This window comes from Onychomys torridus, chromosome 22, assembly GCF_903995425.1.
Source record: "Onychomys torridus chromosome 22, mOncTor1.1, whole genome shotgun sequence".
Lineage (NCBI taxonomy): Eukaryota > Metazoa > Chordata > Mammalia > Rodentia > Cricetidae > Onychomys > Onychomys torridus.
The window spans coordinates 1,377,340-1,401,387 of record NC_050464.1 but is presented as its reverse complement, the minus strand read 5'-3'; the positions used below and the strand labels follow the sequence as shown (position 1 = coordinate 1,401,387).

The 24,048-nt window shown below is 44.6% G+C and overlaps 1 protein-coding gene across 1 annotated transcript in view; it reads left to right on the top strand.

The window, feature by feature from the left end:
• Fry (FRY microtubule binding protein) overlaps nucleotides 1–24,048 on the top strand; it is a 392,261-nt gene that overhangs the window by 55,768 nt on the left and 312,445 nt on the right. Inside the window, exon 2 of the mRNA XM_036171967.1 lies at nucleotides 22,856–23,028. The gene's annotated coding sequence lies outside the window, so the exon portion shown is untranslated. The remainder of the gene's footprint in view (nucleotides 1–22,855; nucleotides 23,029–24,048) is intronic.

Here is a 24,048-nt window from a genome sequence, read left to right as displayed (position 1 = left end):
TTTGTTGGCTGCTTATGTCTTGAGCAGAGAGGGTCTCCCAGCCAGAATGGCAGAGATGGGCCACATCCCACCAGAACGTCGTCCCTTAACTTCATGTTCCTGTGCTTTTGGTTAAGAAAGCAGGTGGAGTGGAAAAGAGGAGGCTGGAAAGTTACTTGAAACTCTTTGTGTGTGTGTGGGTGGGGGGGGGGTGGGATCGGCAAATAGCAAGCTGTGAAACTGAATTGTTTTGCCTCCAGATTCTGCGTAGCAAAAAAGTATGAAATCTGTGGTCCTAACAATGAACATGCAAGAATAAATAAATAAATGAAAATCTTAGATTTCGGTTATTATACAGGAACAAAGTAAACTAAGCTAATTAAAGAAAGGCTTTAGGATTGTAAAGAGATAGGAAACCCAAAGACAATAGGAAAGACTTGAAGGGCAAAATAAATTAAGAAGCATAGGACTCAGAGAAGCCGAGTGAGCTCATGGAGCCGATGAGTTTAGGAGCCTGATCTTTAATTAGGAGTGTGTGTGTGTGTGTGTGTGTGTGTGTGTGTGTGTGTGTGTGTGAGAGAGAGAGAGAGAGAGAGAGAGAGAGTGTGTGTGTGTGTGTGTGTGTGTGTGTGAGAGAGAGAGAGAGAGAGAGAGAGAGAGAGAGAGAGAGAGAGAGAGTGTGTGTGTGTGTGTGTGTAGCTGGAGTTACAGACAGTTATGAACCACTCAGAGAGGGTGCTGGGAACTGAACTCGGGTCCTCTGCAAGAACAATACGTGCTCTTAACTGCTGAGTTATCCCTCCAGCCCCAGAGCTGGCTCTTTAAAGCAACAGTTAAAAAAAAAAAAATCAAAACTGTCAAATGCTAAGGTTAAACTGAGGGAAAATGTGACATCAGGAATAAAGGAGACAGCCACGGGGTCTGGAGACATGGCTCAGCAGTTAACAGCACTGGCTGTTCTTCCAGAGGTCCTGAGTTCAATTCCCAGCAACCGCGTGGTGACTCACAACCATCTATAGTGGGACTGATGACCTCTTCTGGCATGTATGAAGGTAGGGCACTCTTATACATAAAATACATGAATAAAGAAATCTTTAAAAAAAAAAAAAAAAAAAAAAAGGAGACAGCCACACTGATGGCCAGCCATGATTACGTGTGGATTGCAGTTAACTTACTCGAAACCAAGCCAACCAAGTCAACAATGGCATGAGAAGCTGGTATCCAAGCAACGGAAAGAACTCTAGCTAGTCACCATTTCATGATGAAACACCATTACAAAGCAGCTCGGGAGGAAGGATTTATTTCAGCTTACACTTCCAGGTAATAGTCCAACACTGAGGGAAGTCAGGGCAGGAACCTGGAGACAGGAGCTGATACAGAGGCCATGGAGGGGTGCTGGGCTTGATCAGCCTGCTTGCTTTCTTTCTTTCTTTCTTTCTTTCTTTCTTTCTTTCTTTCTTTCTTTCTTTCTTTCTTTCTTTGTTCTCTTCTTCTTCTGCTTCCTTTTTCTTCTTCTGCTTCCTTTTTCTTCTTCTGCTTCCTTCTGCTGCTTCTCCTTCTGCTTCTTCACCTTCTGCTGCTTCTCCTTCTGCTTCTTTCTGCTGCTGCTTCTTCTTCTGCTTCTTTCTGCTGCTTCTTCTTCTGCTTCTGCTGCTTCTGCTTCTGCTTCTTCTGCTGCTTCTGCTGCTGCTGCTGCTGCTTCTTCTTCTTCTGCTGCTTCTTCTGCTTCTGCTTCTTCTGCTTCTTCATCTTCTTCTTCTTCTGCTTCTTCTTCTGCTTCTGCTTCTTCTTCTGCTTCTGCTTCTTCTTCTGCTTCTTCTTCTTCTGCTTCTGCTTCTTCTTTTTTTTTTAAGATTTATTTATTCATTATGTATACAGTGGTCTGCCTGCATATATCCTTGCATGCCAGAAGAGAGCACCAGATCTCATTATAGATGGTTGTGAGTCACCATGTGGGTGCTGGGAATTGAACTCCCGTTCTCTGGAAGAACAGCCAGTGCTCTTAACCTCTGAGCCATCTCTCTAGCCCTTAGCCTGCTTTCTTATAAAACCCAGGACCACCAGCCCAGGGAAGGTCCCAGCCACAAAGGGCTGGGCCCTCCCTCATCAGCTACTAGTTAAGAGAATGCCTTACAGGCTTGCTTGCCTACAGCTAGATCTTAAGGAGATATTTTCTTAATTGAGGCTTCCTTAATTGAGTTGAGTCTCAGAGGACTTCGGCTTGTGTCAAGTTGACCTAAAACTGGCTAGCATAAACTCCAGTATCTCCAATCCAAATCCAATATCATGCCAATCACTAGAAAAGTGTATCAATCATTAAACAGCAAGACAATTTCTCATAAATCACTAGTGCAAATCATTGTGTGAACTATGGTCAAAAAAAAAAGAGAGAGAGAAAAATTAAAGAGGATGTTGTTGCTTCTATATTCTCCAAGTTTTTCAGAAGAAGTGAAAAAGAGAGATTCTCAAATCATTGCCCTAAATAAGCAAAGAGTGTGTGTGTGTGTGTGTGTGTGTGTGTGTGTGTGTGTGTGTGTCCGGGACTGATCTAACAGCCTGATCCTGCTTGGAAGTGCAGATGCCAGTAACCTGGTTTGTTATTTTAGCTGCTGTTTCCCGGCAGTCTCCTGTTCCCTCAAGGTGTCAGCTATCTCTAGTCACATCTTCAATTGAAATGTTGAGTCGGGGCTCTCACTCTACGTGGCAGTCCTACCGGGCTACATAGGCGGGTGAGAGAGTTCACCGTGTAAAGCTTGGCAGCAAATGGAACCTCCAGAAAAGTCAGCGAGCAGATAGGATGCCTGCCCTGCTCAAGAATAAGCTTTCAGTGTCTAGGTTTTTTTTGTTTTTGTTTTTTCTTTTTCCATCTTCCAAAAATTCAGTTCTGCAGACAGCTTCAGCTCCTCCCACTTAGAAGTCTGGGTTCAGTTGGCCCAATAATGCATGGAATGGTTCGCTGAATTATTAAAAACAAACTGAGTAGTAACACAACTTTTTTTTTCTTTCACAAAATAGGAAAGGAGAACAAAGGGTGCAGTGTATGGATGAGCCCTTCCCCGAAAAAAGAACGCACAGGAGAAGCAACTTTGGATCTCCCTCTAGTGTGGCCCTGGTCATCTGTTAGTACCTGCCGGCTAGCTCTTCTTGGGCAAACTGCACAAAAACAAACTGATGACATCTTTGTGCAGTGAGCTACCCCACATTGCTGGCAACAGCATTGCTTCCCATTGTCAAACTTGCCCCCAGTGGGCCAGGACAAACAGCCCTTGTGTTCCATACTTTCTCTCATTTTGTGACAAGGTTCTCTACACCTGCTGTCCCTTTTCTGATATTTAGGGACAACATTATCCAAGGGACACCATACAGGACACAAGTGGCATTCTGTCTGAACTCCAGACTCCTCTCTGCTTGTTTTCGGGTGGCTATAGCCACTTACCTCGCTTGCTCTTCTACACTGGATACAATCCAGTTTCAACCCTCAACCTACCATCTCAAGCTCTCGTCCAAAAGCCACAGGGGACACCTGTGTGGTGTCAGCCATATATTTTATAATTTAGAGACTAGATTCACCCTCTGGACAAGACTTGCTAGATTCTACAAGTATTTACCGAATGGCTAGCTTGTACAAGGCAATGTATTTTATATAGAAATATATATACTGGGATATATACTGGGATACTTAAAACGGCTCCTAGCCTTAGAAATCTGAAAGTATAGTGAAAGATATAACCCAACTGTCTGAACAAACACGGGGCTGGAGATACGGCCTACACCTACTGCACTTCCAGCAGGATATGGGTTATTCCCAGCACCCATGTGGCAGCTCGCAACCATCTGTAACTCCAGTTCCAGGAGATCTTACGGCCTCTTCTGGCCTCCACAGGTACTGTACACACACATGCATGCAAACATAGTCACAACAATCTAAATGACAGAAAAGCTCTTGGCTCATTTCAAAGTGAACCACAAAGGCTTCAGGTGCCATGTGAAATTGAAAGACAATTACTTCATTTCTGAAATATTAATAGAGGAGAATAAAAACTGGACTTTAAGGAATGGATAGGATTGATGTTGAGAAACATGAAGAGAACATTTTGAAAGTGTCAATACTGGGGAGAGAAGGGATAAATGTCAGAAAGCATCTCAGGTGGCTTCAACTGTCCATTATCTGCTTTTGCTACTTAGTATTTGCTTGTTCCTTTTTAATTAAAACAATTATGAGTGCTTGCCGGGTTGATATATGTGCATGCAGTACCTGCAGTGGCCAGAAGAGGGCACTAGATCCCCGGGAACTATTCTTCCCGCACTTTCACATACATCTCTTTCTTTTCTTCCTCCGAGACAGAGGTTAGTTGGTGTTGACACAAGAGGAATAAATCAAATGTGTTGAGTCAGGTAGGGTTCAGGGCACCTGCCTTAAAGGAGCCGCAGCACATTCAAAGCCAGGGCTCCCGGTAAAGTGGAGGTCCAGTGCCCTTCTTTGGCTCACTGGGAGTCACAGGTGACCACACGCCTCACTGGGCACTACAGTTCCTACAAGTCTCTCTACACTTTTCCTGGGACTAACTACACTGGGAAAAGACAGTCACTTGTTTCTGTTTTCAGAGTAGGGCCTGAGAGCTTGCCATTGGTGCAGATGTGAGCATCCAGGGTGGCTTCACCAGCCCACCTGCAGCTTCCTAGGTCCTGTCCTGGGAAAGGGTGTGGTGGGGCCAGCAGGAACAGAGCAGACAGGGATGTACAAGTGAGGTTAACATTAGATACTCACGGAAGTCAGTGACCTCTGAAATTCTGGAATTATACTAAGATGGGAGTGTTTACATCTATATATAAATATACATGGGGGGCATATAGACAAACATGTATGTATGCCTGTATATATGCATGTATATATATGTATATATCCATATGTGTACATAGCATTACACACACACATACACACACACACACACACACACACACACACACTCCCCACAGTAGGAAAAGCTGGGAATTCAAAAGAACTTTATAGAACTCCTTCATGTTAAGTGAGGAATATTTTTTAATTATTTATTTTTATTTCATGTGTATTGATGTTTTGCCTGCATGTAAGTCTGTGTGAGGGTGTCAGATCCCCTGAAACTGGAGTTACAGACAGTTGTGAACTGCCATGTGCGTGTTGGGAATTGAACCCAGGTCCTCTGGAAGAACAGTCAGTGCTCGTAACCACTGAGCCATCTCTCCAGCCCCATGAGGAATGTTTTTATTCTTTTCCTTACCTGTTGTCTTAGTTAGGTTTTTTATTGCTGTGAAGAGACACCATGGCCATGGAAATGCTTATAAAGAAAATATTTAGTTAAGGTGTTAGCTTACAGTTTCAGAGTCCATTGTTATAATGGTAGGGAGCATGCAGACATGGTGCTGACCACATCTTGACCAGGAGGCAGCAGGAAGTCGACTGACTGTCACAGTGAGGGATGCTTGAGAACAGAGACCTCAAAGCCCACCCCCACAGTGACACCCTTCCTCCAACAAGGCCACACAGTGCCACTCCCATTGGGGGCCATTTTCTCTCAGACCACCACACATGTCTTGCTTTCTGCATCTCACAGAACACAGAAAGAATAACACTAATTATAGTTTCACATACTTTCTTATGCTCATTTAGTTGTGAATCTGAGATGGGCACGCCACAGTGCACATGGGGAAGTCAGAGGACACCTCGCCCAAGTAGGTTCTCACTTTCCGATGTGTGGGTTCCAGGATGCAACTCATAGGGTAGTAAGCAACACACTGACATCTTGCCAGCCCTGTTTATTTAAATTTTGTTTTTAAAGATCCTTTTCTTGTCTCTGTCTCTGTCTCTGTCTCTCTCTCTCTCTCTCTCTCTCTCTCTCTCTCTCTCTCTGTCTCTCTCTCTCCTCCCCCCTCCCTTCCTGGAGTTACCTGTAAAGTTCCCTGCAAGTCTTTGTTTATTACCTCTGCCTCCACGCCAAGCCCTGGATCCAGGGACTGCCACCAGAATCCTTTTCCCCACCCCACCCCCACTTCCTGTGTCTTGTGCTGTCGCCAACCCTTTGATAATGAAGACAGAACCCTGGAGAGGCTAATAGATCTAAACTGCTCTTCAAATTTCAGGTTCCCTAGTCCTCACCTGCCTGTCAGTCTAATGCAGCCCTCTTGCTAGATGATAGAGTCCTCAAGGTCTAGGGAGCCGCCATGTTCATCTTCGTACTGTGTCTGGTGACGTCAGTCTCCCTGGAGACCCTATGCATTGCTGCTTATAAATTGGCAATTTTTTAATTTTATTTTATCAGTGTTGCCTAAGCATTCTTGGAGAGGTCAGATAAAGCAACAGTTTTCTGACCCACCCTGCATTACGCGCTTCTGTTCTGGGCTTATTCCCTTCTGTCTGATATCAAATTTGAAAGAAGAGGAAATATGAAATGGCCTCAGCTTATCAATGCCCCAGGTCAGGCTAGCTGAACTCTCTGGAGGTTACCTCATTTACTCTAACTCTGGGGCCTGCAACTGGCCTGCTATGGGATGGGCGGAGTCCAGCTCACTGGGCTGATTTCCAGGACTCAGGGAAAGAGACCCTGTTACTTTAGACTCTAAAGTCTAAATATGGGACAACACTGTTAACAAGATGTCTTATGTAGCAAATGAAAGCCTGGACTGTTTGGTTCCTCCTTCTAATTATATCATGAGTTGGTTGGTTGCAAATTAGAAAACTTGCCAGGTAGTGGTAGGACACCCCTTTAATCTCAGCTCTCAGGAGGCAGAGGCAGGAGGATCTCTGAGTTCCAGGATAGCCAGGGCTACACAGAGAAACCCAGTCTTGAAAAACAAAAATGAAAACAAAACAAAGAAGCAAAAAACAAATTAGAAAACTTTGTAGCAGAAATAAATCCATCCCCAGAGACTTTTGAAAGGAAACTACTGTTATCCTCCTGAAACCTTGGAACTTCTTATCGTTTGATTGGAATGTTTTATGGTTTTTAAATTTCAAGTTTTATAGCTGTTTAGGAGCTAAGTGAGTTGTCCATCATTCTAAGTCAGCACTCTGAGATACTTATTGTCTGTTGACAGAGTGACACGGAGATAACCCTGTGAACGTGAGAGCAGTGAACTGGGGCTTTGCTGGCGACATTCAGGGCCGACCCTCAGTCCTCTTGGCACAGGTTATTTTTATCAGTTTTATTCAGTGTTCCCATCCTCACCAGACTCGCCACAGCACGTCCGTGATGGACAGACATTTGACCTCTTCCTTGCCACTGCTTTTCTTGATCAGTGTTCTCCATGGCTGTCCTCTATGTAACCAGGCAGGTTGCCTGCTCTTACAGGGTCATGCCCTTCATCCCTGACGCTGTGAATTCCCCACCCTTGGGAACCCTGCCTCTTTCCCTACCCTGCTTCTCAGCCCTGCAGGAAGAACCCAGTAAGCCCTACAGGGTTCTAGAAGCATGGAATCACCGCACTGCCAGCCCTTTGTGGAAGGCCTGTTCCTACCTCTCCAGGCTCCAGACTCCTGTGGCACACAGGCTTCCAGACGCCTGGGGAGGTCACAGGGCAAAAGGGGGGTGTAGCCAGCATGCAATGGCAGTCAGCAAAGTGTGGATGGCCACAGGCATCCCATCCCACCTGCTGCCCCTTCCTCCTGGCTGCTGAAGGTCGCATCCTCTCCTTTGCTTCCCCTTGGCCTGGCCTGTTGTCCTTGTCCAAAGCTACTCTCATTATCCAGGGCCTAGAAATGTCCACTTCCTGTTGTTTTTCCTCTGAAGTAGGAATTGAAAAAAAAAAAAAAAAAAAAGCACTTTGAATTCATTTTGAAACATGACCAAAGCTGTTGTCGGAATTCACCTCAGAGCCTTTTGTGAATCAAGATCAGTCTTGGGAGTTTAGAGTGAAGTGTTCCAGCTTCTCCCTGCTGGTCACCCTTTGACCGACATGTTTCAGTTGGTTTTGAACCCTTTTACCAGCTGCCTGTCTTCTGAGGATGCCAACTAGGTACTTAACATTTGTTTAAGTACATGAAGACAGCGTCTGAAGTCTCATCGTGTTTCTGGAATTTTCCAGGACTCTGAAGACACTGTTCTCTTGTACCTCCCTTTATCCCCTGTACATGCACCTCTGGTCAGAGGGACGTGCCTCCAGCAAACATGTACTGATTATCTGTTGAATACTAGGAGCTGTACCCGGCTCTAAGGACCCCAGAGCCAGCAAGAAATCCCAGCAAGGGACAATGACAAGCAGATGACTTTAAAATGCACAGGAAAATGGTCTCGGGACACAGAGCTGGACAGCGTGAGGCAGGGCCGTGAAAGAGTCGGAGGAAGCCAGAAATGCTTCTTCCTGGGAGCTGGGAAGGGGTGGGGGGAGCCAACAAGGAAGGCGGAGGGCTGGGAAGGAGGGAGTGAGCTGGACTCCAGGAAGAGGTGGGTGGGAAGTCAGGCAGCAGCAGCAGATGGGGAGCACGTGAGGGTCTACACCTACAGTCCGGTTCATCGCTGTGAAGAAATGAGTGTGAGAAGCAAAGGGGTCCAGAGGAAGTGCTTGGCTCCACCGAGCTGAGGGTTGGAGCTGGCCCTGCTGTAGGCGATGGGGAGCCGTTCTTCTCTACTAGCACAGAATGGGCTTGACCTTGCCTTTCAGGGATTGCCCTTTGACAGTGGCATTGGGCACGGATGTGCCTGAGAGAGAGGCAGAGCAGAGCAGAGCAAAAACTGTTGACCAATCCAGGCAGAGGCTGAAGGAGCCTTGTGTTGGGAGGAGGGTGCCCGGATAGAGGACATTATGAATTCTAAGAGTGGTAATTGCCCACATTTAACTGTGGATATATAGAGTGGGCGTGGGAGGGAGTATGGGTGATTTCCCAAATAAAAAACACAGGGGACTAAGAAAATGCCAGCAACTGAGAGGTCCTGAAGATTCTGATTCTGGATAGGTTAAATCTGGGGGCCCTGAGTGCCCAGGTGCCCTCCTGGGTAGCTGCATATGAGAGCATGTGTCTTAGGCACTAACGTGGACTTGAGAATTATGTGTATTTAAAATTTGGGAATGATAATATAAAGGTCAACTAACTTTAGCCATTAACTAATTAATACCTATTTAAAAATCCAAGGTTACATAAACATAGACAAAAGTAGATATAGCTATGGTGTGTGTGTGTGTGTGTGTGTGTGTGTGTGTGTGTGTGTGTGCTGACCTCACCTCTGCTAATGAGTAATATGAAATATTGTATGAAAACTTGCATCAGGAGATGTATTTGTGAGACTAGAAAGATATCTCAGAGGTTAGCAGTACTGACTGTTCCTCCAGAGATCCTGAGTTCAGTTGCCAGCCCTCATGTTAGGCAGCTCACAACCATCTGTAACTCCAGATCCAGGGCATTTGATGCCCTCTTCTGGCCTCTGTGGGCACTGCATTCACATGAATGCACTACACAGACTCAAAGTAATAAAAATAGCCAGGCATGGCGCCGCCTTTAATCCCAGCACTCGGGAGGCATAGGCAGGTGGATTTCTGTGAGTTGGAGGTCAGCCTGGTCTACAAAGCGAGTTCCAGGAAAGGCGCAAAGCTACACAGAGAAACCCTGTCTTGAAAAAAATAATAATAATTTTTTTTTTAGAAAATAAAGTGTGTAAGTCATGGTGGCTTATGCCTGTAATCCCAGCACTTGAGAGGTTGAGGCAGGGGGATTGCTATGGGTTTGAGGCCAATATGGGCCTAAATAATGAGCGCAGCACAGCCTAGGCTACAGAATGAGATCACGTTGGGGTGGGGAGCAATTGTAAAATATGTGGACAAAACCAGCATAAACCAAAAGCCATACAACACTTGCTCTTAAAAAGGGAGAAAATTACAGCCTTGGGTCCATGTCAAGAGTGTTGTTTTTTTTTATTTGTATGGATGTTTTGCCTGCAAATGTGTATGTGCATCACATGTATGCAGTGCTCATGGAGGCCAGAAGAAAGCTCGAATCCTCTGAAATGGGAATGATGGATGGTTATGAGTAGCCATGTGGGGGTTGGGGACTGAAACCAGGTCCTCTCCAAGAGCAGTCAGTGCTGTTTAGTGCTGAGCCGTCTCTCCAGCCCAAGGAAGACTTTTGACAGTGAGGAGCTATGAAGGAAAGATGAACAACAGTCATAAGTACCCAGAGACCCTCTGCATCTTCCCGTATGGATGACGTCACACTGACACCCCGCCGCCCACCCCCCAAAAACGCTAACAACCTGTGTCTAGTGTGCTCGCCCACCATGCTTGTTGACATCTACTCAAGCTGAAATTGCAACATCCTTTTTCTTTTGAATGTGCACATCCAGTGTGGTTATTTTGAAATGTTTGTTTGTTTTCATTTTTGTGTGTGTGGCTTGGTTTTGGTTTTGGGTTTTTGGTTTTTCAAGATAGGACTTCTCTGTGTAACAGCCCAGGCTGTCCTGGAATTTGATTTGTAGACCAGGCTGGCCTCAAACTCACAGACATCTGCCTGCCTCTGCCTCCCAAGTGCTGACATTAAAGGCATGCGCCACCACTGCCCAGCTATTTTAAAGTTTTAAAGTAGAAATTAAATCACAGACATTTTCTAGGGAAGAGAAGCTTCCTGTGCCCCTCTATATATTATGGGATGTGTTGCCTTCCAAACAGGGTAAAGAACTTTTGTATAAGACATGGCTGACATAGAACACAGAGAAAATTTAAAACTATTTAATGCATTATATTTCTCATCTGCTTCTCTTGAAATTGGTAAAGGCTAAACATTTCTGTGACTCATTTAAAATACTTGGAAACTATTCCTCTTAATTAATTAGTTAACTTATTTATTTATTGCATTGCTGAGAAGCGCAGCTAGGGCCTCATATATGCTAGACAAGTGCTGTACCATTGAGCCACATCTCCAATTCCTGGAGAATAAACATTTTGAACATTTGACAAATATGGTATTTTTTATTTCCTTTAAAAATGCATTATAAAACTCAGTTTGACTCTTTTAAAGGCATTTATGAAGATTTATTTTTAATTATGTGATTTGTGTGTGAGTGCTTATGTGAGTATGTGTGTGAAAGCCTGTGTATATATGTGTGTGTCTGTGTATGTATGTGTGTGAGTGTCTATGTATATATGTGTGTGAGGGTGTATGGATGGATGTGTGTGTGTGAGTGTGTATGTGGGGATGTGTGTGTGAGTGTGTATGTGGGGATGTGTGTGTGAGTGTGTATGTGGGGATGTGTGTGTGAGTGTGTATGTGGGGATGTGTGTGTGAGTGTGTATGTGGGGATGTGTGTGTGAGTGTGTATGTGGGGATGTGTGTGTGAGTGTGTATGTGGGGATGTGTGTGTGAGTGTGTATGTGGGGATGTGTGTGTGAGTGTGTATGTGGGGATGTGTGTGTGAGTGTGTATGTGGGGATGTGTGTGTGAGTGTGTATGTGGGGATGCGTGTGTGAGTGTATGTGGGGATGCGTGTGAGTGTGTATGTGGGGATGTGTGTGTGAGTGTGTATGTGGGGATGTGTGTGAGTGTGTATGTGGGGATGTGTGTGTGAGTGTGTACTCAAGCCCAGGTATTTTGAGAAGAATCGTGGGGGGAAACTGGAAAACCACAAGGTAGTTTTTAGGAAATGACGCATCACCTCTGTGTCCTTGCAAAGGCTAAAATAAAGCCACAAGCACGCATTGGTGGAAAAAAACTGACCTCCCTAATGGGATAACATTTCCTACGGGTGGTGTAAGAGTTGATTCTTTGTGGACAAACTTGTTCAACAACCAGAAAAATACAGGTTTGTGTAGAGCAGACTGATTACTGACTTAATGAGAACCTTGTTGATTTTTAGGCGTCTGCCAGCTCGGAGGACGATCGGTAGAAAAACATACATTGGATCGTGACTCCATGTGCCTGCTTGCAACAGTGGGTTCAGGGTAGTGAGGAGAAAAGTTTTATCCACCAGTGTAAATCACAAAGCTCTCTGGTTGTGTGGGACTCCTGAGCCTCATCTGAATTGTGTGAGGTTATTGTCCTAAATCCACCTGACCAGGGGTGAGGGTGGTTGGTTATGCAGTAAGTGGCCTGTAGGGTCTGGGGTCCCAAAGAACAGAATGCAAGAATTTAAGACATACCTTAAAGCCTGTTGCTAGCTCCCCCAGCAATGTTCAAGTGGCTACTAGGAAAATGAAGCTGTTTGTAAATGTTGGATTTTCAGAAGCACTAAAGCAGTAGGTCTCCACCTGTGGGTGGTGACACCCCCCCCCAGGTCGCTTATCAGATATTTACATTATGATTCATAATGTAACAGTAGCAAAGTTACAGTTATGAAGTAGCAATGAAATAACTTTATGGTTGGGGTCACCACAACATGAGGAACTGGATTAAAGGGTCGCAGCATTAGGGAGGTTGAGAGCCGCTGAGCTGAAGGATAGTGGGGATTGCTGCACAAGAAAAGATAAGGGGAACATCGTGTATTCATCTACACTGGGGAAATGTTCAGCAAAGTTACACAGGCTTGGTTTGGGACTGCTGGAGTCTGGAGATCTTTTTTTGACTGGCTTCAGTTTGCAGAGTTTTCCCGTGTATTTTTCACACGGGCATGAGTCTGAGACCAGGACATTCCCAGTCAGGCTGTTGTTTAAGAACGAGGGGTTGGCTGGGCGTGGTGGGGCTTGTCTTTACTAGCAGTACTGTGGAGGCAGAGGCAGGGGGATCTCTGAGTCTGGGGCCGGGCCAGGTCTCCAGAGCAAGCTCCAGGTCACCAGCTAAGGTTATATAGCAAGACTGCGTCTCAAACAAAGCAAAACACACAACAGCAAAAATAATGGTGAATGAAGTACTAACCGGAGAGCTTTGGTGAAACCTCTCTCTGTGGCTGTTAGAAAGCAAACTTGAACAAGGACACTCGCTGTTTGGAGGCTTTGGCTCCACATAATGTTTAAAAACACCTTAATGATAATATTTACCAAGCAGTCCATTTTAGCATAAGAATCTAGGTGACGGGTTTCTCTTTTAAATGGGAGAATAGGTTAGCTGGGTGTGCTCCTATATTCCCTGTACTCAGGAGGAAGAGACACCTTGGACCACATAGTCAGTTCCAGGCCTGCCTAGGCTACATAGGGAAACTCTATCTTTTTTTTTTTTTTTTTTTTTTAAGATTTATTTATTTATTATGTATACAATGTTCTGCCTGAATGTATGACTGCAGGCCAGAAGAGGGCACCAGATCTCATTACAGATGGTTGGGAGCCACCATGTGGTTGCTGGGAATTGAACTCAGGACCTCTGGAAGACCAGCCAGTGCTCTTAACCTCTGAGCCCTCTCTCCAGCCTGGAAACTCTATCTTTAAATAAGCAAATGAATAATGAACACAGAGAGATGAGGCCAAGAGGAGATAAATGTACAGGCCTCCATTCCTTCAGTCACAATTCCCAGGTCTTGAGGTCCATTGTCCCTTTGGGGGAAAGACATCTACCCCAATTTTCATAGCGTCCTCCACTGCCATTTGCCTCCTCTTCCTCCTCCTCCTAAATTAGAATAATTAACATCTAACTTAAATTTTATTAAACTTTTATTCATTTTGTGGTACTGGGCCACTGAGGCCCAAAGCGTACCAGGTAAACACTCCACCATGAGATCCACCTCACTCCCTTCTCTCTGTGGTTTTGACCCCACACATCCCCTCTTGCTCATCTCACTCAGGGACAGATGCCAGCGCCAGCAGCTTCTCCCCACCTGGTGAGTCACTTCACAGGGCGGCAGCTCCTCCTGGGTTGAGAACTGGCTCCAGGGTCGGAGTTGGGTGGGCAACAGAATGCCAGGCAAAGTGCAGTGGGAAACCAGAGATGTCAAAATGTCAACAGTGCTCGCCTTTGTTGGTAAGGCGTGAGATGTCTTTTCCCTGCTTCCTTTTCTTTCTTGACTTCATTGTGATTTCCAGATATTCTCATAACCCAAAACATGTGTTTCTTTTCAAATCAAAAGAGAATAAATGTTAAGACGGCTAAATTATCTTAAATATGGATGTTTTTCATCTAGCTACCATAAAAGCATCCCTCTTCCCTTACATTGTGGTCCAACTATGATTAATAGTGCAAGATGTGAATGGGATGCAAGGCATTTTGACTAGGGTACAAGAACCAGCAATATCTCTGCTCCTAGAGTTGCTGTAGGTTCTTATCTCAATTATTCATTATAAATTTATAATATGCATTTATAGTTTTGTTTTACAAGGGTGGAAAAATACTGGTTTGGTTTACATGGTTTAGTACGAATCTTCCCTGGCTTCTAGGATATGACGTAAAATAAATTCTACATTTTGTCTAGAACAGGGAAAAAGAATAGATGGGTAGGTGGACTCACCTGAGAAGGGTTCTGAGGGAGCTGAAGGTGAGTATTCCTTAAGGCCCTCCGTCTTGGAGGTTGACAGTTTCGATCAAGCTGCTTGATGCTGGGATTCAGGAACAGGCAGAGGAATGGACCACATTCCACCATTGTGCACAGTGCATGGCCTGTTCAGACTCCAACATGGCATTTAATTCTGGACAGAGGCAAGAATAAAATGGTGGTGCTTTTCTCTTTTCTTCCTTTTTTATTTTGTTTGCCTGTTGTTTCTAGACAGAGCTTCTCTATCTAGCCTTGGCTGTCCTGAACATGCTCTGTAGCCCAGGCTGGCCTCGAACTCACAGAGATCCACCTGCCTCTGCCTCCTGAGTGCTGGGATTAAAGGTGTGCGCCACCACCGCCTGGCCAGATGGTGCTCTTTTCATCACTTGACAAGCAGCCAGGAATTCCCTGATCTGCAGTGTCCTCTCAAAGTTTCCCAGTGCTTCTTCAGCTCCCTCTAGCTGACAGAAGGGGGACCTAGAGGATGCTCTGTGTACAGTGATTAGGAACCAGGGAAAGAGGAGAGAGAAGCAAACAGAGTCTAGAGGCCATTGGAAACCCAAGGGTAAAAGGGAGGATATAATATGTTTTAGACTTCGACATTAAAGGAAGGCTTGCCTGCCATTAATAACAATTTCTCATGTGGGTGTATGGTCTCTTTCACTGGTCTCCTCCAGCTGGGATGCATCCACAGGTTTTCAATCCGTGTCCTTCCATCATGCTGGGGAGGCTCCTTGGTTGAGTATCCTGATTATGAACACCAACCACCAATCAGATAAAAATGTATAAAGTGATGAGAAAGGTACCATTTAAGCTGCCAGACACAGCCACCTAGCACTTGTGTGTGTGTATGCTGTTATTACATGTTTTATATGCTGGTGACACCTCTCATCTAAATGTTCCAACCATCACTTACTTGACTCCAGCAAGGCATTGATGGAGAAATGAACTGGTTTCCATGCTCGGGATAATAACATTAAGACACCAGATCCTTTAATGACTTGGGTCTACTAAACAAGGATCTGTGTGTCCATCTAGAGCCGAAATGTGTAAGTTTACATTTTCAAGTCTGAATAAAAATGATTTAAAAATACAGAAAATTAACCCAAATGGGGATAATATGGAAGATGTCTCCTGAAGCATTACTGAGTTGTTTGCTAAAGTCCAGGATTGACAGGTTCCCCTTGTAACAAGATAGGTGCTGAAGTTTGGGTCAACCCATAAATGCATAAGGGATGCAAAGCTTTAATAAAAGTATGGTCATGCCTTATGAAGAGACATGGGATGCTCGTGTTGGCCTTCGACTCTCTGGCCTGGCCAGTGCATCTTCATCAGCGTATCAGAGGCGTCCTGCCCAACGCTGAAATGCGTTTTTAAGCAGGAAAGAAGCTAGCAGGGGTGCCTTACCAAGGTATGGCAGATCAAGGAGCCGTGTCAAAGACGGAATGTCTAAAGGAACTCAAGTCAGAGAGGTCGGGCCTGTGGGGAGTCAGAAGTCTCTCCAGAGAGGGCGGAGGACACTCGCCAAAGGATGGCTAAGAAGTAAATATGGCCTCCTTTGGTGAGAGTAGTCCCAAGCTCCCCGTGTTTGTCACCTGGCAAACAGTGGTGCATTTCTGTCAAGTCAGAAATCCAGGGACTCAGGCGCTGCAGTCTGAAAGCAGCCCTTAGGAACACGCTGACCTTCAGCCCAGAAATGGATAGAATGCACTGGAATGCAGAAACCATGAACTCTGTGCAGACAGTTGGGGAGGGCAGAAAGTTGAAATCTTCAGTGACAGTCACTCTGATGATGGGACCTCTGATGCTCCAGCCAGCTCGGTGACAGCTGTCACTCATCACTCTGGTTTGGGAACCAGACTTCCCCCAGACTAACAATTTCACTGGGACAAAAACATCTCAAAGTCTTTAGTTGCTTTGGGAGTACAAATCTCAGTTCTAACTACTCAGTAGAAAAATAAACACAAACTATTAGTCTTTTCCTGGCCAGGTCCATGTGAGTGGATCAGGGGGTAAATTAAGGTTTGTTTATGTTATGCCTGATTTTTAAAAGAATCTCCACAACCTCTCCTGCTTAAAAAGAAAAAAAAGTATCCCCTTAGACCTTTCCTTAGCTTGAGAAAAGGCCAGACAGTTCCTGCCATTTTGCTGAAACTTACAAAATTGAATGAGGGGGGAAAATGCAGGTGCAAATAAGTGGGGCTGCATGTCAGTAAGAATTTGTTCTGGGTCATTTTTAAAGGTTCTCTGTGCATGGCATTAGAAGCGTGGGTGAGAGTGTGCCTCGGCTGACGACCTTCAGGTTCTCAGATAAATGACATGGCTCAAGAGAAGGGTTACTGACTGGAACCACATTTTTATTGTCTTTTTATATTTCTTTGAGAATTATCAATTAGTTTTAAGAGAGCAGCGGCAGCTTTTTACAATTGAAGACTTTGAAAAGTAGTTATTTTCTACATGTCCAAATGCTGCTGCTGTTTAAAACATATATTATAGGGGTTGGAGAGGTGTCTCGGTGATTAAGAGCACTTGCTGCTCTTCCAGAGGACACGAATTGGGTTCCCAGCACCTGTATAGGTAGCTCACATCTGCCTGTAATGGCAACTTCAGGACATCATCCAGCACCCTCTTTTGGCTTCTGTGGGCACCCATACACATCACATACACACAGACATATAAATAAAGCATTTAATATATATGTAATTTTATGCAGACATATAAATAAAGTGTTTAATATATATTTAATATATGTACATATATTAAACATGGAGTCACATGATTATTTCTCTGCCAGCCCCTCTCTTCTCTGGAAGCACTCAAAACCACATTTTGCCAATGTCTGTATTTTGCTTAATGAAAGGCCCCATTGTGTTTGTAGGATTACCTACCATATGGTTATCCCTTGGGAAATTAGCTCCCAAACCCAAAGCTGCTTGGGTCCCTTATAAAAAGATAGCATAGTATTGAGATTAGTCTCCACACACCAGTCCATAGGCTTTACACCATCTGCAGGTGCTACACTGCCTCATGCGGCCCAATTTCTATGACCATAACAGTCCTGTGTTTGGGAAGCAATGGCAGGAATGTGCTATTCATATATGTATTCTGTGCTGACGCAATCACAAAATGATTTTGTGTGTAAGCACGTGGTGTGTGCACATGTTTCTGTGTGTGTGGTATGTGCACATGTGTATGCAGGTGTCCGCACACCCATGTGTGAATTTTGAGGCCAGAGGAAAACATCATGTGTCCTGCTCCTTTCTTTCATTCTGTATGTCTGCCCTCCACCCCCTTGTCTCTCTGGCATCTCCTCTCTGCCTCGATTATCTCCTCCTGCTTCCTCTCTCTGGCCAGAAGTTCTGCCTATACCTCCTGCCTAGCTATTGGCCGTTCAGCTTTTTACTACATCAATTGTAGCAAATACACCTTCAAACAGTATACAAATATCCCACAGCATATGTGGGCCTGTGGTGTTACATACCTATTAATGCAGATAGCCATGAAGGCCATAGGCACTGGATCCCTTGAAACTGGAGTTACTGGGGTTATGAGTCATCTGACATGGGCACTGGGAACTGAACCCAGGTCCTCTGCAAGAACAGCAAGCACTCTGAACCTCTGAACCACTGAGCCATCTCTCCAACCTCATCGTTATTACATTTTTAGGAACTAAGGAAAGACATCTTTGGCATAATCACAACACGGATAATAATACCTTGGGCAAATTGTCTTTGTGCTGGTCCCAAGAGGTGGCTGGTGATGTTTGTAGAAAGAACTCAGGGCAGACATATGACTAGGTGATTTTTCATTTTTCTCATACTCATTATTCTCTCTGTTTAAAAAATTCAATGAAAAGCTAAAAAATGAGAAGTATTTGCAGATGTGCGTTAGCACTGGGTTGGCAAAGCGTCTTTGGGAACTGATTCTAGAAGGAGGTGGGAAGGAGGTCATGGCTGCGAAGTATCATTTTCAGTAGTTACAGCTTTTTCACACAGGATAATAATTCAGGAATGTTATTTAAAAGCTGCCAGAACTCACCAGGAATTCAGCACTGCAGGCCCAGGAAGTGTCATCTATGAGCTGTCTAAGCCGGGAAGAGTAAACTGTGCTCATAGGAATGGCCAAGACATTTGATACATAAAATACACAGCATCTTCATGGATAGGAATTAGGATCATTCAAAAAAGATCAATTTATTAGATTTATAGAATTATGGAGATGCTTATAATATAATGGTCATTATAATAAAAATATCCAATTTTATATTTATAAGTATTTATTTATAATTACAATTAGTAATTTATAATTACTCATGTTTCCTTCAGCCCAGAGCCTGAGAAAATAAATGGATAAAGGGATCGATTTGGGCACACAAAGAGAGAGAGCTTGTCTAGCAAGCATAAGGTCATGGATCCTGTTGCCAACACTAGAAACACACCCCAAAAAGAAAAGGTGAAATTTCACTTTTGCTTCTTGGTGAGGCAAGATAAAAATAAAAGAATAAAATAAATAATTTTTTATTTATTAAAATAAAATAAATTTAAGAAATAAAAAGAAAAGTCAGACTTAATATCATGACTGGGGAATAGTTGCATTGAAATAAACCAAGCTAAATTTTCTTTGGCTGAGTGCCATTCATAGCAGCCAATTTAAATATTTCAAAGGATCTCGTGTGTGTGTGTGTGTGTGTGTGTGTGTGTGTGTGTATGTGTGTGAGATGTGTTCACAGATTTAATTTCAGGTTTGAATAAATAAAAATATTTTTGTTTGCAATGCCCTAAAACCGTCATGATAGTAAATTCAAGATGTAGTCACTCCCCCTTAGGAAGTTGGATTGAGTAAGATTCCATCTGTTCGTATTCCCTTTCCGGGAAATGACGTGGGTAGGAGAGAAATTGTATGTGGTACCTCATGAATCCCTGTGTCCCTCTTGTTTATTCTATACATTTTTAGAGAACCAGGATACCTGCGATACCTCAGGAATAGGATAACACTTTTGTTAGTACTTTAGTAATTTCTTTTTAAATTGAATTCTTTTTCAATTTCTTACATGTGCTATAATTACATCACTTCCCCCTTCCTCTCCCCCAACCTTCCCCATGCCCCCACTCCAAAACATGGCTTTCCTTTTCTTTCATTAGATCCACTTGTTTATTTTATAGATGAGTGTTTTACCTGCATGTCTGTGTGGACACTATGTGCACACTGGTGCCCATGAAGGTCAGAAGAGGGCATCAGAGCCTTTGTAACTGGAGTTGTGAGCTGCCACGCCAGTGCTGGGAACCAAACCTGGGTCCTCTGCCAGAGCAACAAGTGCTCTTAACCGGGGAGCCATCTCTTCCCTCTTTTCTTTTAGTCATTATTGGGTCTAATACTTTCAACTTTGGGAAAACGTAATTTTATTTTAAATTACATTTTAATGTGAATACTTTTTGCCACAGAGCTATTGCTATTATGGAAAATACTTTCCAACAAACACCGGTACCAATCTCAATTCTACCTTGGCTTTCCTCACTTGGCTTCTTTGCCCCCAGAGTAGCCTAGTTATCTGAGTCCTGCCTCAGACCTGCACTTGCAGCTTTGAGAATCCGCTTTGAACCAAGAATCGTTCTAGGAAACTGTAGAGAGCCTTTCAATTCCCATTAGCACCCAGGTGCATCTAACTATGCAGGATGTGAGCACAGTTATGTGATGCCAAAAAAGTTCAAATCTTCTCCCTGTGGCTCTGGAATGTTAGACCCTGTGCCTTGGGTGGTGCCCATCTATAAACAGGTCACTGGGGGGATCAGTGAGACACCAATCCATGGCAAAGGCTTAGTGCAGGGCATGGCTGGAGTCAAGCCCGCAGTACACCATGGCTCTTGTAATGTGGTCCAGATGCCTGAATACTGACCATCTATCTGCATCTTAAAGATGAAGGCAAATTACATGCACACACAGCAGCCCTTGATGCACATGTGATAGACTTCCCTTTCCTTAGACTCTTTGGTTTCATCCCCAGGTAAGTTCACATTTAGCCTCATGGTAATACTGTTAGTTGCAGATAAGTAGTCAGAACACACTGGGCTTGTTTGTTACTATGTTTCCATGCTAATTTTCAACTCTTTGTACCCTAAGACTCCACTTCACTACCTAATTTAGAAATGAAACATTCTTCTTGGGGTTTGGGGTATGAGTGTTAGGCATTCTGGTAACATCTTATGTAAAGCCTCCTTTAAGAGAAAACCCCTTGCTGCTGGTGGTAGTGGTGGTGGTGGTACACGCCTTTAATCCCAGCACTTGGGAGGCAGAGCCAGGTAGATCTCCCTGTCTCAAAAAACTGAGAGGGGGGGGGGAGGGAGAGAGAGAGAGAGAGAACCCCTCCCTTTTGTTTTCTAAGTCAAATCACTGTGTCAAGTCTGAGGATGCTTTCCTTCCCTGCCCCTCCCCCAGCAGCTTCCTCCCTCCCCCAGCAGAGCTGCTATGCACCTAGGACTTCATGCATGCAGGCAAGTACTCTGCCACTGAGCCATAACCCAGCCCTTGATGCTCAGGCTACATTTCAATTTGACAAAATAGTTCTGAGTCCTAGGTGGGATGCCATGCAGGCAATTTTCAGAACTGGCTAACAAAATAATGATCTCACAGATCCAGTCGCTAGGTCAAAATGGCAACTCTAATCTTCACAGACTTAGGGGAAATATGTTTCTCTTCAGAAAAGCTGCCGGGAGGTGGTGGTGCATACCTGTAATCCCAGCACTCGGGAGGCAGAGCCAGGTAGATCTCTGTGAGTTCGAGGTCAGCCAGGGCTACAAAGCGAGTTCCAGGACAGCCTCCAAAGCTACAGAGAAACCCTGTCTCGAAAAACAAAACAAAACAACAACAACAACAACAAACAGAAAAGCTGTCACAGTTTGAAGACCTATTCCAAAAAGGGCATAAGGAGAATGGAAGACTGCACTAAGCTTCTCACAGTGGTGTGTCCTGGGTTAGGTAAAGCAAGCCCCGAACCCAACTTCTAACTAGTAATACAACTGACTTGGCATTCAAGCAACCAGTGTGAGCTGGGATCTCTGAATCATCAGATCCTTTGTGATACTTGTGTGTACTGATCTCTGACACAGTTCAGAAGGAGAGAGAGAGAGAGAGAGAGAGAGAGAAATTACCTCATCTTTTGACTCACCTTGCATGGCAGCCAGAACAGCATGAAGTGTGTGTGTGTGTGTGTGTGTGTGTGTGTGTGTGTGCGCGTGCACGCATACACACAGATTACTGATGGACACAGCCCTAGGGCCTGGCTAAGGAGGATAAATTACAGACTACAGATCTCTACACCGAGAAAAGAGTGCAGGACATCACAATGTAAAAAGAGCATGGGAAGCCGGGCAGTGGTGGCGCACACCTGTAATCCCAGCACTCAGGAGGCAGAGGCAGACAGATCTCTGTGAGTTCGAGGCCAGCCTGGTCTACAGAGCTAGTCCAGGACAGGCTCCAAAAGCTACAGAGAAACCCTGTCTCGAAAACAAATAAACAAACAAAAAAAGTGTGGGAGAAGGGAGCCAAGGACAGAGAAACTGAAAATCTGGAAAGGGAACAAAAAAGCTGTGACCATGGTCAGCAGGAAACTGGATTTTCTCAGACTACCAACCCCTGTGAGCGAGCATTCAATGGGAAGCCAGGCAGGACAGGCAAACATTTCTCTGCGGTCTGCAGAATGAAGGCCACCATCACTGCTGGGGTTGAAGCCTGTTTTCTAGACCTCAGGCTCTCCAGCCAGGCTTCCTGAATTTCTGGAGAAGCCATCTGCCAGGTGGAGCACAGGATGAGAGGGTGGGTCGGGGCAATCCAGGCTTCCCGGCTCTGCCTGCGGACCGAACACACCCACAACCGGTTCCTTCCTGGTCACGGCTGCTGATCTCTCATCTCCTCTTCCAGCCAACTTCAAGGTGGCAGCCGGCCAAATATGAACCAAGGAGGATGTGTTTGAGTGTGTAGTTAGCTTGAATCGCAATGATAGAAGTGTAAAAATACTTCACCTAAACTGGTTTAAAAAAAAAAAAAAATCTCTAAGTGTGGTGGAAATCCTGGGAAATTATAATAGACTGGCAGTTTGCATCGGCATTTATACTAACTCGTCTTTGCTTTTACAGCAGGACCCCAATAAAACCGAAATCTCACACTTTACCACTTGTACCGTCGTCATTCGCCAGAGCACACCGCCTGTATCGCATCTGTTCTGATTCCCTCCCTGGTTTCCAGTACCTAACGATTTATTCCGGACACACCCCCATCCCTCCACCCCCACCCCTGTGCTATTAGCTGTAGAGGGAGGAGCTACTTAGTAATTCTACACCTGTTCAAGTCCCCGCCCACCAACTTGTTCGGCTTCCCAAACAAGTGTTGGGCCAAGCATGAGAACCGCCAGTCTGGGGAGCTGGGGCAGGAGGTGGCTCTGGCTGCCGCTGGGTTGGGCTTCCGTGAGTTTGGTTCAGACTCTCCAATGAATCTACTACAATGGCCGTTGATGACAGCAATTTATATTCCAGAACAAAGAGCAAGTTACATTCATCTCAAAATGAGTTTAAGTCACTGAGACGGAGCAGCCTGCCACCTGAACTTCCCATCGGAAACCACATTAAAGGAAAGCTTCAGAGAAACATCAGGAACTTGGAACCTTTTCACCTGAGGCGCCCCAAAAAGAGACCATCCATATTCCCAGGTAGGAACTGTTTGAATTCATGCTTCCCTGTCAAAAAATGAAGCCAACAAACAAAAATTATGTAATGAATACAATCAAATTGAAACTAACTCGGGGCACTTTTGAGGGCTGGAGGTATCAAACAAGCCTGGCCTGAAGGAGTCAGGACTGTCTTTCAACTATTTTCTTGAAGAGTTGGAACTGTTTCTGCATCTCAGAGCGCCCTGTCTTTCCCCTTTGCTCTGATTGGCTGTGGGTCCTTCCAGGCTCTGTTGCGGACAGGCAGCTGGGCTGACGTGTTAGCATCCACGGGTTTGTGGTACTGCTTCGCTCGCCACCCTAAGAATTCTGTGTAGCGTTTCCTGCCCAAGATAGGATTGTAGAGTGAGGCTGACGTTTTGTGTGCACCAGAAATCAACAGCAGTAAGTTCTCGGTGCGTTCTTCAAATTCCAACCCTGCGCCAGAGCCTGAGAGCGTTTGTAGTCCCAGCCCTGCTCAGTTCAGCAATGGGGTTGGGAGAAGGTAGTATGTGACCGGAGAAGCACGAATCTCAGTCTTGATAAGGGATCCCGGCATTGGCCTTTGGTGTCCTTCAGTGAGTTTGTTACGGATATGCAGAGAGCGGATCACACCCGTCATGGGGAACCCTAACTGTTCACCCAAGGGAGCTTGAATTTTGCATGACTTGATTTCATGTAAATTGTTTCATTGGGATTTCTAGAGAAAACTGGATATGACGTTTTTGTTGTCATTGATAGTTTTATTTATTTTGCAGATTGTTTTATTTTTTTTTTTTTATGTAGACTAGATTAGTGACAATGCTGAGGGCTGGCTCTGTTACGTTAGAAAATGAGAGAATAATTCAGTCCAATATTATTTCATAAAAATTATCCTGATGTCCCTATACTGATGCTTATACAGATACAGGCAATTAATTAGGAAATGATTTGGGGAGCTAGGGGCGCCAGGTCACAAACCAAAGTTACATTTCTTTTATCTTTATTTTTTGGGTATGACTGTTTTGCCTGCATGTGGTGCTG